The sequence below is a fragment of the Hemibagrus wyckioides genome, linkage group LG06 (genome assembly GCF_019097595.1).
Source record: "Hemibagrus wyckioides isolate EC202008001 linkage group LG06, SWU_Hwy_1.0, whole genome shotgun sequence".
Classification (NCBI taxonomy): Eukaryota; Metazoa; Chordata; class Actinopteri; order Siluriformes; family Bagridae; genus Hemibagrus; species Hemibagrus wyckioides.
This window is the reverse complement of record NC_080715.1, coordinates 37,793,344-37,809,493: the sequence shown is the minus strand read 5'-3', so window position 1 is coordinate 37,809,493 and position 16,150 is coordinate 37,793,344. Positions and strand designations below refer to the sequence as shown.

The 16,150-nt window shown below is 41.3% G+C and overlaps 1 pseudogene; it reads right to left on the bottom strand.

Annotated features, from left to right (window-relative positions):
- Window positions 1-6,518: 6,518 nt before the first annotated feature.
- Window positions 6,519-15,497, bottom strand: LOC131353938 (cilia- and flagella-associated protein 57-like; annotated as a pseudogene).
- Window positions 15,498-16,150: the final 653 nt, after the last annotated feature.

Below are 16,150 nucleotides of genomic sequence, written 5' to 3'. Positions count from 1 at the left end.
GGCAGCAAACCCTTTTTGCTTTAGAAAGAACCGAGTCCGGACTAAAATATGTTGCAGAACTCCAAATCATTTCCTCCAAACGGTAGTCCCTGGTCTCCATGGTGACGCTATATGAGCTGACACAAAGGTTAAGGATGAAGTCCTGTTAGAGAAAGTGACTGAACACAGTAAAACACACAAGTAGATACACTGATGGACAGGGTGGACCAAGGTGTCAAAGATCTATCTATCTATCTATCTATCTATCTATCTATCTATCTATCTCTCATAGCCCCCCCATGTATAAACAATACATGTCTTATTTATTTATTTATTTACTTGTGTGTTTAATATTTAGATGTGTATATATCTCCACTAGTTCATGATGCATTAAAAAAGTGAGATGTGTAGAGCAGCCCAGGTCCTCTTTCACTCCTCCATGATGACATCACAGAGCTAGTGGATGTTAGAGACCATGCGCTCCCCCACCTTAGGGTTTAGGTCTGGACACATGCTTGGCCAGTCCATCACCTTTACCCTCAGCTTCTTTAGCAAGGCAGTGGTCGTCTTGGAGGTGTGTTTGAGGTCGTTATCATGTTGGAATACTGCCCTGTGGCCCAGTCTCCGAAGGGGGGGGTCATGCTCTGCTTCAGTATGTCACAGTACATGTTGGCATTCATGTTTCCATCAATGAACTGGAGCTCCCCAGTGCCGGCAGCAGACCATGACACTCCCAACACCATGCTTGACCGTAGGCAAGGCACATTTGTCCTTGTACTCCTCACCTGGTTGCCACCACACACGCTTGACACCATCTGAACCAAATAAGTTTATCTTGGTCTCATCAGACCACAGGACATGGCTCACAGGACTGACAGCTCAGTTTCAGGGTCTTGGCAATCTTCTTATAGCCTAGGCCATCTTTATGTAGAGCAACAATTCATTTTTTCAGATCCTCAGAGAGTTCTTTGCCATGAGGTGCCATGTTGAACTTCCAGTGACCAGTATGAGAGAGTGTGAGAGCGATAACACCAAATTTAACACACCTGCCCCCCATTCACACCTGAGACCTTGTATCACTAACGAGTCACATGACACCGGGGAGGGTAAATGGCTAATTGGGCCCAATTTGGAAATTTCCACTGAGGGGTGTAGTCACTTTTGTTGCCAATGGTTTAGACATTAATGTCTGTGTGTTGAGTTGTTTTGAGGGGACAGTAAATTTACACTGTTATACAGGCTGTACACTCACTACTTTACAGTGGAGCAGAGGGTCATTTCTTCAGTGTTGTCACATGAAAAGATATAATAAAATATTTACAAAAATGTCAGGGGTGTACTCACTTTTGTGAGATACTGTATATATAGAGAAAAATGTATATACATTCCAGAGAAAGAAATATTTGTATAAATATTTTATTACAAAATATATGGCTATACATTATAGATTGATATATATCAGAATCAGAATCAGAAAAAGTTTTATTGCCAGGTACAGCAAAGGGTCAGCAAGGAGCACTTTACAGTACTAGGAATTTGTCTTATGATGATATTATGATAATATTATTAATTTTATACTAACATAATATACATCATACTGTTTTTCTTTTCCTGAAGTATATATACATTTTTTGGTTGACTCTGTGTATATAAATTGTGAACATTAAGCCATGTTTTAAAAAAAATAAAAATAAAGGGTAAAGAGCCTCTAGTGGACATCGTCTAGTACTGCAGGAGTCAGGCCAAAACCATGTCCAGTCAATGGACTGATGAATGTAAAAATTTGTTGTGAGCCGTTAGAGCATCACAAAATCATGAAACTAAGCAAACTTACTCACAACCAGTTGTTCTTTCTGTGTAAAATGTTTTGAAACATTAGGACTTTCCACTGTTAAGATATAAGAACATTAATTTTCTTCTATTATGTCATTATTTAATCCTCACAATAGCAACAACATTCACAATATCACAAATTCCTTCAGTTTCACATCAGCCATGTCTTGCTATTATTCTGAATGATTTTCAACCAAATCACATGAAAGAAAGAGACAAAACATTAGATTTCTAAAAGTGACACACTTCCTGCTGCCAGTTGGTGGCGCTATGACTGAGACTCACAGTAGTCATGTCCATGTGATCAGCTTTCTTCTCTTAACATACAGTTGAAGTTTGATGTAAATCACTCAATATACACCAAAGTTATTAGCCACTTCCTGTTTCCTTTTATTCACCATCAGTTTAAGGGCTCCTCATGGCTGAACCGTTTGAGATATCAGGAATCCCTTCTCAATTTTAGATCCTCAATGTCTTCAGATCATATTGGACCCTGTTTGGTCAAAATCATATAAATCTCCTAGGAGGAGTATATCAAAATCCATTGGGTGCATTTTTCAAACATCCCAAAATAACTGACTTCCTGTTAAGCAGATCCCAAGACAGGTGGATGAACGTCATTAAGCTCAGTGAGATCTAAATGTATACCGGGTCTCATGCATATACGTGAAAGTGAATATGAGCTGTGCAGCTATATTTCTGACACAGTTCCAGGGGGCGCTGTGACAGCCCTGTGCCACACCCAGGGACCAGCCACACTGGACTTTCTCAAACATTTGCACTTTATATGTGAAATATTTTGGAACATTAGGCCTCTGAAATACCTCTTCTGACCCAGGTGACTCCAGCATATCAAAGCCCTTTAGAGAAGTTGAGTACAAGTGCACTGAATTACCATTTTATTTAAATAGCTGTGAAAGTATTAATAAGCTGTGTTTAAAACTGCTTTACTACACATACTGGCACATTTTAACATAATACAGATTGTCCAAACTGATGTTTGTGAGATCTGAGAGGTCTTTGTGGGTAAACTCATTTCACATTAAACTGCCACAGAGGTCAAATGTAAATTAAACCAAAGAACAGAGCTGCACAGTTATAATTTTTCTCTGGTCTAAACCTAAGAATAACAGGGTAAAATGATAAAAAGAGTTTTGTATTATTTTTACACGCACCAGGACTGATTAAAGTTAATAAATAAAGAATCAGACATGCTTTTATTTACTTGTTTTTTATTTTTATTTATTTTTTAACTTCAGATAGCCAGGGGTGGTGTCAAACACTTGGATATTTTCTAATGCTGAAGCCCAACAAAGCCCTTCCATTCCACTAATTCACCTTGTGCCTCACTGTGTGTACATCCATTACATCCGTCTAATGTTTCACCAAGAAATTAATAAACTGTATGTGGAACCATCAACATCTCTCATTAACGTCTTGAGCAAGCTGTTAGCCCGTACCTGGACGTATGTCCCTGAATTTGCATCAAGAGTCCTGACCCAAGCTATTTTTTCTATTCAAGGCTTTGAGGAGCACAAAGATGCATACATCCTTTTTTGTGGATCTAGTTAAGCCACAGTGCTCGACTCAAGCGTCCAGGAAGGCTCGCTCTATCTATCGTGAGGGAAAAAATGATTTGATCCCCTGCTGATTTTGTACGTTTGCCCACTGACAAAGAAATGATCAGTTTGTAATTTTAATGGTATGTGTATTTGAACAGTGAGAGACAGAATAACAAAAAAAATCCAGAAAAACACATTTCAGAAAAGTTCTACATTGATTTGCATTTTATTGAGTGAAATAAGTATTTGATCCCCTATCAATCAGAAAGATTTCTGGCTCCCAGGTGTCTTTTATACAGGTAAGGAGCTGAGATTACAGTAGGAGCACTCTCGGGGAGTGCTCTTAATCTCAGCTCATTAACTGTATGAAAGACACCTGTCCACAGAAGGAAGCAATCAATCAGATTCCAAACTCTCCATCATGGCCAAGACCAAAGAGCTGTCCATGGATGTCAGGGACCAGATTGTAGACCTACACAAGGCTGGAATGAGCTACAAGACCATCGCCAAGCAGCTTGGTGAGAAGGTGACAACAGTTGGTGCGATTATTCCCAAATGGAAAAAACACAAAAGGTCTGTCAATCTTCCTCGGTCTGGGGCTCCATGCAAGATCTCACCTCATGGAGTTTCAATGATCATGAGAACGGCGAGGAATCAGCCCAGAATTACACTGGAGGATTTTGTCAATGATCTCAAGGCAGCTGGGACCATAGTCACCAAGAAAACAATTGGTAACACATTGCACCGTGAAAGACTGAAATCCAGTAGAGCCCGCAAGGTCCCCCTGCTAAAGAAAGCACATGTACAGGCTCAGCTGAAGTTTGCCAGTGAACATCTGAATGATTCAGAGGAGAACTGGGTGAAAGTGTTGTGGTCAGATGAGACCAAAATCCAGCTCTTTGGCATCAACTCAACTCGCCGTGTTTGGAGGAGGAGGAATGCTGCCTATGACCCCAAGTACACCATCCCCAGGTGACAGGACAACTGCACTGCATCAAAGGGACGATGGACGGAGCCATGTACCGTTAAATCTTGGATGAGAACCTCCTTCCCTCAGCCAGGGCATTGAAAATGGGTTGTGGATGGATATTCCAGCCTGACAATGACCCAAAACACACGGCAAAGGCACATTAAGCACATTAAGGTCCTGTAGTGGTCTAGCCAGTCTCCAGACCTTAATCCCATGGAAAATCTGTGGAGGGAGCTGAAGGGTCAGCCACAAAACCTTAATGACTTGGAGAGGATCTGCAAAGTGGAGTGGGCCCAAATTCCTTGAGATGTGAGATGTGTGCAAACCTGGTGGCCAACTACAAGAAATGTCTGATGTCTGTGATTGCCAACAAGGGTTTGCCACCAAGTACTAAGTCATGTTTTACAAAGGGATCAAATACTTATTTCACTCAATAAAATGCAAATCAATGTAGAACTTTTTTGAAATGTGTTTTTCTGGATTTTTTTGTTATTCTGTCTCTCACTGTTCAGATAAACCTACCATTAAAATTACAGATTGATAATTTCTCTCTCAGTGGGCAAACGTACAAAATCAGCAGGGGATCAAATAATTTTTTCCCATCTGTCTGTCTGTCTGTCTGTGAGTAGTTTCCTGAAATTAGCTTGCAACTGGATCCTGGATTTCCTGACTGGGAGACTTCAGTCAGTCCGGATCAGGAGCAGTATCTCCAGCACCACCACACTGAACACTGGAGCTCCTCAGGGCTGTGTGCTCAGTCCATTGCTGTTCACTCTGCTGACTCACGACTGTGCAGCAATGCACAGATCGAACTACATCGTCAAGTTCGCCGATGACACGACCGTGGTGGGTCTCATCAGCAAGAACGATGAGTCAGCATACAGAGAGGAGGTGCAACATCTAACAGCCTGGTGCAGAGCCAACAACCTCTCCCTGAACGTCGACAAGACCAAAGAGATGGTTGTTGACTTCAGGAGAGCACAGTGTGACCATTCTCCGCTGTCCATCGATGGATCCTCTGTGGAGATCATCAAGAGCATCAAATTCCTTGGTGTCCATCTGGTGGAGAACTTCACCTGGTCACTCAACACCAGCTCCATCACCAAGAAAGCCCAGCAGCGCCTCTACTTCCTGAGGAGGCTGAGGAAAGCCCATCTCCCTTCCCCCATCCTGACTGTGTTCTACAGAGGGACCATCGAGAGTGTCCTGAGCAGCTGCATCACTGCCTGGTTTGGGAACTGCACCGTCTCGGATCGCAAGACCCTTCAGCGGATAGTGAGGACAGCTGAGAAGATCATCGGAGTCTCTCTCCCCTCTATCACAGACATTTACACCGCACGCTGCATCCGCAAAGCCAACAGCATTGTGGCTGACCCCACACACCCCTCACACACACTCTTCACCCTCCTGCCATCTGGAAAGAGGTACCGGAGCATTCGGGCCCTCACAACCAGACTGTGTAACAGTTTCTTTCCTCAAGTCATCAGGTTCCTCAACACCCGGGACTGAACTGTTCTACACTCTCTCTCACACACACACACTCTCTCTCTCACACACACACACACACACACTCTCTCACTCAGGACTGAACTGTATATTAACTCTCTGTCTCTCTCACACACAGATACACACACTCTCTCTTGACCGTGTGAACACACGCACACACAATTTATACTGTTCATTACTTACTGCACTCCCTCTACCTGTCATCCGCTGCTATAGTTATATTTATGTTTATTCTATTTGCACTACCTCAACCGCTGCTGTGTATTTTTGCACAATACTTTTTTTTATTTTTACATCATTTCACTTTATCTATTTTATTTCACTTACATTCCATTACACATGTTCTTTTCTTTCTTTTCGGCGCTAAGTGTCCTGTGTTCTTTTGTGTTGTCTTTATTGTATTTTGCACTGGTCTTGTCTATGCTCTGTTTGCACCTAGCTGCACACTGTGCACTTTACGTGGCTAAGACAATCTTCTGTCCTAGCTCTGAGGTGTTGTTTTGTGCTGAACTTGTTGTTGTATGTTTATGTAGCACCAGGTCCTGGAGAAACGTTGTTTCATTTCACTATGTACTGCATCAGCTATATGTGGTTGAAATGACAAAGCTTCTTGAATTTATTATTTATTTATTTTTATTTATTTTCAGACTTCAGCTTGTACACGCCCCTGTACTAGATGACATCCAAGCATTAGACACCTCCTAGACGATCATCTGTTTCTTTTTCTTGGGTGAATGGGTGGTAATTTGACGCTGCTTGTCGGCTTCTGCGCTACAAACATCTGCTGTCCTTGTATCTTCTCCAGGGCAAAGGTTTGTCCTCGTCTCTTCTGGGCAAAGGTTTGTCCTTGTCTCTTCTCTAGGGCAAAGGTTTGTCCTTTTATCTTCTGGGCAAAGGTTTGTCCTTGTCTCTTCTCTAGGGCAAAGGTTTGTCCTCGTCTCTTCTCTAGGAGAACCCTCGGGTGTGCTGGGGGCTGAGGCTTGGGTGCTTCAAACCAGATGAATATATTTTAGACATGTCCAGAAAGCTTTACCTCACTTTAGATAATTTCAAAAATTAATTAATATATTTTTAATATAACTAACTCATGCTGAATGTCCACAGGAATTTCCTCCAAAGCTACTTTCTACAGTGATAAAAAGTGTAGTGTTACTTACTGAAATCACACTGAATATTCTTCTCTCTGCAGGCATTCATTAAACGCCTGTACTTCATCCTCTCATCATCAAGCCGCTCAGACAGAAAGTCATACTCCTACACACATGCAAAAACATGTCCAAGTGTACCTACATCTATACATTTTTACTAAGTCTAAGCTTTCTCTTGTTCTACTGACAAATCACTGACAAATCATTTTGAAGAACTTTACACTTAAATCAGCTAAAAATGTTGATAAGAAATCCTCCTTACTGTCTCTGTCCTGTTGATCCTATTTTTCTCAGCCTGCATCTTTCTAGTGTGCGTTTCCTTCTGAGTTTTCTGGGTCCTTTTGATGAAGTCCATCTGTCTGTGGTGATCTCTTAAGGCCTCGTCTGCTGGGCTGATCTTGCAGTTGATATTGTAGTGAACCTGTTGCAGTTATTACACTCAGTCAGGTATAAGCATACTAGGCTGTGTATTCTGTGTGTGTGTGTGGGTCAGTGCATATATATGAGCATCTTACATCTGCTTCATGGCAATAGCGCCTGTGAAGCTCAACGAACTTCTCCTTCAGCGTCTTTGGGTCTTCTTGGATGAATGGTAAGCAGTTGCGGACATCACCCCTCCACCTTTCCAGCAGGATATTGTTACTCTTGAGCTGTGGGAAGACAGACATTACAGTCTTATGGTACCACTGGTAAAACTAATGATTATTATCTCCAGCAATACAAGCAACAACTACACGTTAAATCCTTGCATCTTAAGGAATTATAAATCAAAAATGATTTTGTGGTGAAACAAACCCTCTGCCTCTGGATCTCTACGTGTTTGGCCTTAGCTTTGACCTTCCGCTTCAGGTCAGAAAGGATCTTCTTGTACTTCTTGTCGTCCGCTGCCATTTCAGCAGCAATCTAAAATGACAGCCTCCTCTGATTAGCTTGTAGTAATAGTTTGTTGCATTGTTCTCTTGTTGTCAGTCATTTGTTGCATAGAATTTGACAGTGTCATACTTTTAAACTCCTCACCTTCGAGAACATGTCTTTATCCTCCTCTAATTTATTCTTAAGTTGGTTGATTTCAATCATTTGACTGCTGCCCTGCATCTCACCATCAGCTACTTCACCCTCCAGTTCCACCCTGATCAATTCTGCCTGGATCTCTTCTATGCGCAGCTCCAGGTCTCTAATTATTTTCTTGAGCTCTTCAGCGGAGCTCACCTGCAGGGACAGAACAGACTCTCTTCTTATTTATTGCACAAAGTCAGTCTATCTTCATTTATTAATGGCTGATTTATTCAACTTTTTTTTTTTTATATCAAAGACCTTTAGCAATGAAATGCTAACAGTTATGGATGTGACCAAATAGCTGCATATTGTATGTACTATCAAGTTACCCAGAATAGAGAATATCAGCAAGTTCTAGCTTATACAGTGGAGTATTAAACCCCAGCACACTGAGTTGTATAGATATCTTGCTCTAAATTTATACCACACACAATCATGTACTATACAGTATGTTTTGTGGCATAATTCTCTGTTTATGTTGCAGTAAAGTGCAAAAAAAGAATGCCAAAAAAAACCCACCACTGGGAGTGTTAGCATGAACTTCACCTTTTCAGAGAAGATCTGGCTTTGCCTCTCCTTCTCCTTTGTCAGACACCTGAAATTATGACCTGCTTCAAAGAGTTGGTCCTTCATGTTCATTATTTCCTCCTTCATATGAGAGATCTGGGTGCGCTGATCTTTTTCCAAGCTTTTAGTGGCCCAGTATGCTTCCTGTGTGGGTGTGTTGAATCACATCATGGTTAACTGTGGTGGTGTTAACAGATTTTAAAACATATCTTTTACATTTCTATGCAAGGCAAGAAAAATACCACTTTGTGGTTCATTGTTTACTTTTTCCCCCATGAGTTGTATTTCTTGCTCCATCATCTGCCTAAGCTCCCTCTCCTTCTGGATATCTTCTATATAGTCTTTACTGAGCTCCATGGCCTCATATAAAGCGTCTTCCAGAAACCTTTGCTGTTCCTCCTTAAAGGTCTTAATCTTCTGCTCCAACTCTGCCTCTAGCTGTATAGAGAAGACAAACACATTATAGTAAAAATTTGAAACATACTAATCATAAGGCTGGACTGAAATGGATCGCAATTCCACACATATTGGACTTTATAAACCGAGCTGGTCCACGCATGCAACTAGTATATCGGTATGGAACAGTAGGAGTTTATTATACTAATAGTTACTGTACCTCAGCTTAGTGTAAGCACCCTACCTAGTGCATTATGTGTCAAATTGGGCATTAAAAGGTTAATACCAGGAAAAGAAGTAAGAATACTAGGGAAAGGAACAAGAGGGGCTGGATCTCAAAAATTCAGCACTGACACATGCAGCACAAAATAAGTCAAGGGCTAAGCTAACTAGATACAGATAAGAAATAATGAGCCTGTAGTTTGGACCAGAGGCAGCTCAAGGACAAATGAGGAAGACAGGAGCACACGTCCCAACAGTGAGAGTTTGAGCAGTTTGGCTCTCTCACCTCCTGCACCTTGACTTCATAGGCCTGTGTGTCCTCCTCCAGGATACAGCGGTGGTTCTCCTCAGCTTTCTGCAGCTTGTACTCAAAACTCTCCTTCATCAGTTTCATTTTCTGCTTGAACTCTTTGGACCTCTCAAATTCCACACGGGGCCCCTCATCGAGAAAGAATTCTGGGAACAAAATTGGACATGCATTTTAAATGGGATACTAAAGGTGAAGTCTAGAAAATTCAACAAAAATCCAGGCTCATAAACACTGAGGCAAGCAGATTTTATAATATTTTTTATATTAAATTGTTCTAAAGCAGCCAAGCTCCCAAGTGACTCTCAAAACCCAAACGTTCTGTAAAGGCACAATGTTGACATATAGAGGGTGTATTTACTTTGGTCGTTCATCTCCTTGACAAAATTCTCCTTCAGCTTGGTCAGCTCCTTCATGCAAGAGATCTTTTCAGCGTCCTTCACAGCACCCAGTTTCTATCGTGAGATACATAACCGTGTTTACTGAATTATTCATTAACATGGATCATAACCTTGTGCTCATTGTTCATCTGATATACAATAATGAATACAATACAATAAAATCAGAGCCAAATCGATTTAATCAGTCTGACCTGGATTTTCTCTTTCAGAGATGTGATCTTCTCCTGGAAAGGCAGCAAAACTGTGTGCATTTTCTCACTGAAGTCTATTTCCATCATGGTCATTGCGATCTCCTGCTCCACCTCCAGCCGCTCAAGATGTAACGTGAGCTTATTTATCATCTCATCCTGGATGATGACAAAAGTTCAACACAGAAAAAGAATGAATGGACATAAAGTCAAAGTTTTAGGAAGATAAATGTTTAATCCTGCTGTTAAACTGTATCACTATAAGGTACAAAGGCAACGTACAAGTATCTGTTAAGGCACCTGTTCTAATATATTGTGGTTTCTATAGTAAGGACTACTCTAAGTGAAACAGCATTCCTTCACTTGGAAGGATCATATAGCTTATGGCTTGGTCATATTTACCTGTTTATCCAGGAATTCCTTTTCACATAAGACCACGCCAGTGTAGTCTAATTCTTTGACCTTCTCAATGGTCTGTCCATTCTGGTCAATAATCGACCAGACGAAAAGGCAGCCGTCCTTAGAGGCAGTCAGCAGGTACTGATCACCAGGTGTGACGACCATCTACACAAACAATGAAGAAAAAATATTGAATTGGATGGAAAATTTCATTCAAGCACCAAGAACAGATATAACCATCATTAGCTGAATAAATCACTCAGTGTTCTTCCTTGGCCGTTATTTTCTGGTATCAGGATGCTTATTTGGTCAGTGTCTCCTACAATTTCTATCATCATTATCGACAGTATACACATCAAACTATTTCAGTTTTCATTATCATGGCATATCATCATCATTCCTAAGACACACACGTACTTTGGTGATGGGACCAGAATGGGCCTGATATTCTTTCCAGGTCTTCTCTTTATCAAAAGGGTAATCGATGACCCTGACAGTACCAGCTGAGGTGCCAATGAAGACTGTTCTGCCCGAACGAGTCATGGAGACAGCCGTGTATTCCCCACCATCTGAGGCCATTTCATATAGGACCTAAATGCAAACAAAAACACAAGCAAATCAAGTGAATTTTATTATTCTGTCCATACACATATAGAGGGAGAAACACGGCTTCAGGATCACAGTGTGAAAACCATGATAAGAGCATGGTGATAAAAAATCCTGCTATGGGATAGTGTCCACTGTTAAAGGTGCTATATAACTAAAATAAAATTTTATTTTAGATATAGAGTTTACACAGAGTTTCTATGTTTTGCAGTTGAACTGCTGTGATTGTAATTTTATCTAAACAATCATATGATATGTTTTTTTGGACTTGCCCCTTCATCACTGATCTCCTGAAGATGGCTGCGGCCTACGGCGAGGACGCTCCCGGTGTTAGGCGAGAATGCCACATCTGCGAAGCAAGACGCTGTCTCGTTCCTAATCACCGCATTGCCGGTCAGAACGTCCCACACAAATACAGTGCCGTCCATCCCACATGACACCAAGCGACGGTCATCGTCGCTCCACTTCAAAGACTGCACCTGAAGGGTCAGAACAGGGAATTGAGGTCACTGATATTTATTAACAGCCTTCATTATGGTTCAGTGATTAAAAAAAATATTAAATCTGTGATCAAAATGTTTATGAAACACTATTTATACTGACTTGCTGATGATGACCGCTCAGGTCCAGTTTTTTCTGTGTTCTGATGTCATAAACGTGGATCATTTTTCCAATGATGGCGGCGAACTTGTTACCATTGTGGTTGAACACACACTGTAGACACACACATGCTTTATTTGACTCACTACTTCTACACACAGTTTCTGGAAAAACACACAGATTTCAAATATAAAAAAAACATTATAACACTAAGGTCAGGTCAGTTAGAACCCACCTCGGTGCAGTTGCTTATGGGGAACGTCTGGGCAGTGTGCAGGTCGTCATAATAAATTTTCATGAGGTGGACTTCTGTGGAGAAGCCCACCAGGACGAAAAGGCCGTTCGGGTGAATCGAGACGCTGAGCGGCTCTTCCTCAAACTGCTTGAACTGCACCAGAGACCTGCAGAAAAAGTCCATACAGTCAGAAATCTTTCACACAGTAAATAAGCCCTATGGATATTTTGATAGCCGCATCTGATGACGATCAGTATTCTGATTGATTGAGTATCAAGTACTGATTGAGTATTGAGGAGTACCAAACATTTTTACTAACAAACATGATTTTTTCTCCTACTTTTTATGGTAGTTCCAGATGTGTACGGTGCGGTCATTGGAGCAGGTGGCCATGAGGGGTTTCGTCGCACATACGGACAGACCTGTGATGCTCCCCGAGTGAAAAGACTGAGACAGGTGCATGAACTGGGTCTTCTTATTCTGAAAAAGGAAGCAATGGAGAAGCAGAAGTCAGTAAATTTTTTAGTGAAAGGCTTTCCTTATTACTGTACATTACTGTTTGTTGCTCTGTTACCTTAATAAGCTCCTCTGAATTGAGGCTGATGTGGTAGAGCTGGCCTTGGTCTGTGCTAATGGCCAGCGCCTCCTCTGATGGACTAATGCACATCGAGGTAATCGCCTGAAGTGGCTTGTTGCTGCATGGGTCCACAGGAATCTGCAGAACAGAGGAAAACAGCTCTTAGTGCTTATACCCACTGGTGCTCAGCCTCACAACGGGTACAGAGTGTCAGAATAACATCCTGTAGAACTGTACTTTAGAGCATACACCACATGCTTTAACACTACTAGTATATCAGATATTGTGATTATACAAGTTCATCTCTATACCCCTCTCTGCTCGTTTTAGAGCTGAGTTGAAATAACCATTTGAATCACACAAAATGAATTATGGCTAAGGTTTAGGCAAGTCCTAAAGATGGCTGCTGTTTCAAATCCCAGCATTGCCAGAGAGCCACTGGTGGGATCTTGAGCAAGACCCTTACCCATAAACTTTCACATTTACCTCACCTGTGAGTTGTGTAGCATAAAAGCTTCTGCAGAATGTTAAATATCAATTACTCACTCTTAATGTCACTGTCTTCCTGTAGTTGTCTTTATCCGGGATCTTCTCATACAGGCTAACTACTCCCAGCCCATCTGAACAGATGAAGCCGTCAGAGTAGGGCAAGATGGCAGTGATAGCTGTCTGTGGTATAGCTGTCGGAGATGAAGATGAATCCGTTTGTCTGTCAAGGGAGAGAATGTAGATCATCATGATTTGGTAAAAATACAATAAAAATGATACCGTATTTTATTATAAGCTGTAGGATGATACAAGCGTTACAAAGATAAAAACAGATCTTCAGAACAAGGAAAAGGTGTTGGAGAGGATCTTTGCATCTCTCTCTCCCTCTGTGCTGTTACCTCTCACATGCTTTCCCCATCCTTTGCAGGCGTTTGGATTTCAAAATTAGCAGTTGCCCTGCCTCAGTTCCTGCAATAATGGAGTCGCTAGACATCCACGTGTGGCACAGGATGTTCATCTTCTCCACCTTATATGAGTCCGCCATTTTCAGGGCGCCCCTCCTGAATTCATAGATCCTGAAAACTCCCTTTCCGGTGACGCAAACCTGTTTCATATCCTGGGGGGTTAAAGCTGACCTGGGATTGAGAAAAGAGAACACTCAGTGTTGAGGTTTGACCAGATGATATAGCAGATTCATGACCATGATCTAAGCCTTTTCCTTTCCTGTATGCACCAGCAATTGGATCAATGAAACGTCTCATTTTTATTTTCTGCCAGTTGTATCCATGTTTTTAATGGAAAAGCATCTTTGGTATTACAAAGTTCACTTGTCTTCACTCACAACTGCAAGACCTTCAAAATTTCTACCTGAATGATATCGCCTGGTGTCTTGATCTGCACAGACGCGATGAGCTCCTTTTTCTTCCACTGCCAGCAGTAGAGGGTCCATGAGGGTCCCCCAGCCTGGCCTAGCAGGTACTCCGAGTCAGCCGAAAATGCCATGCAGACAAACTCCTGCACGCCATAGTCGCTGCCCTTCAGAACTTTTTTCTTGGAGTGTTTCTTGTCCTTCAGGTCAAGGATGGTAATGGAGGCCCATTTACCACACTCCGACACGGCCAGGTAGCGCCGATCAGGGCTAAAAGCCAGGGCCCGCAAGCTCTTGCTTTTCGCTGCACCTGTGGAGTAACATTTGATTAGGAGGACTGAATGATTTTAATTAAAACAGATTCAAAGACTACTTCAACTACAAATAAGGATGATTTAAGATCTAACAGAGTCATTACAGTAAAATGGTAATTTGTTCCCTAACTGAAATGCATTTCCTTTTGATTTTGTACAAAGTCTATGCAACAGTTAGACCCCAAACGTACATAACTGTATGTTTGAGGGTAAATTTACACTGTACTTTAGGGAAGAGGTATGTCTCTTTGTGGTACCAGTTTTTCTGTCAGTGCTTAGGTTGTTTTTAAAAAGGTACAACAGGAAGTGAAGCTCTCAGCAGACTTACTGTAAAGAAACTCTTGGTGTTGCTGAGGGATGTTGTAACTGACACAATGGTTTCCACCTGGAAAAATCAGAGTTTCCTCATCCTGAAACAGCAGGTTGTTTCTTACGCCTTTGCTCACACCTAAAACGTGGCAAGGCTTAATGCCTTGTAAGCTTCTTTTAGAAGTCGTTTTATTTTTTGTGAAATTGCTCTGAAATGAGAAAAACATGGCATTCATTAGTTGAAAATGATACTGCACTGGTTCCACATGGCATTGTGAAGGTAAACAGTGAATAGCTTATGAAACACAGTGTATAGCTTATGAAAAGGTTATAACTAAAAGTAGTTGACGATTCTTTATTCAGAAATGTTGGGAATCGAGGAATCAAACGATGAGCCGATTCCATACAATACGATTCATTTGTGCTCCTAAGGGGTTCATTTTCATACACTGATTTCACAAAGATGACACAAAGCCTTACAGATTTAAAATAAAACCCCAGAAAACAAACTTATTACTCCTTGTGTAATGAAAAAAAAAACCCGAAATGTCCTGTAAGGAAATCCGTCTAAAGACAGCAGTGGACAGAGCGCGCGCTACGGCGACAGAAAAGCACATAACTTCACATAAACACGGTTTAAAAAAATACACAAAGCAATTCAGTTTTCTCAGACATAAGAGATTAATCAGATGAGACAATCCGCTAGGTTTGGATTACACTAAATATTTAGCCCCGTCGGAAAAAAACGGCGAGTTTTATAGCGGTCTGTATTGCTAACTTAGCGCTCTGTGACTTAGCAAGCGGTCACGTTAATTATCAGTTAATTATTAACGTCGATGTAAAAGATGTTCGGTTTGGAAAAACTTACCTCAATATCGCAAGAAGCCATCTTGGTAGCTCGCTTGTTTGCGCTCTTGATCATCAATGAGACTCTTCGGTTCAGAGTTGCTATGGATATGCTCAGTTCTTTTACGCAATAAAGAGGTTACGTCATCAGCAGCCGCCATTTCTTTAAGCTTTTTATTTTAACTTGCGTATGAATTTTGTTCAAATAAAAATGCCTCACACTACGTGCTCATTTTTGCACAACTTTTGTCACAGCCTCTATCACTGAAACAGATGAAGTAACGTGATGCCGTCTGCCATTCAATTATAATTTTCACTTGTCAAATGTGACCAATTTGCATGGGAGCCGAAAGAGTCGGTTCGGAACCAAAACATTGTTTAGAGTAGACGGGGAGTGTCGAATTGATTTCATCCAAACAATTAAGTTAAAAAAAGTGATTTTGTCATTTATAAAGAAGATTAAATAACACTGTGTAACGCTCTGACCCAGATAAGTCGTTACTTCCAGGAAAAATGAAAGCTCGAAGGCGAAGAGTCTGTAATCCACACGTTTAATGGCAGGTGCACAGGCAAACTCGCTCCTCTCATACATGAGGGTTCAACTCTTTCTTGCGTTACAAATAATAAAAATAAAGGACAAAATTATAACAAAAGCGCACAGCAAACTTATCATCCATCGTGGCTCGCATTACACCATTACAAAATTCTCCTACCTAATCGTCACTTAGTGTACTGTATGTTACGAGTGATCAGTCTCTTAAAGGGCACACCG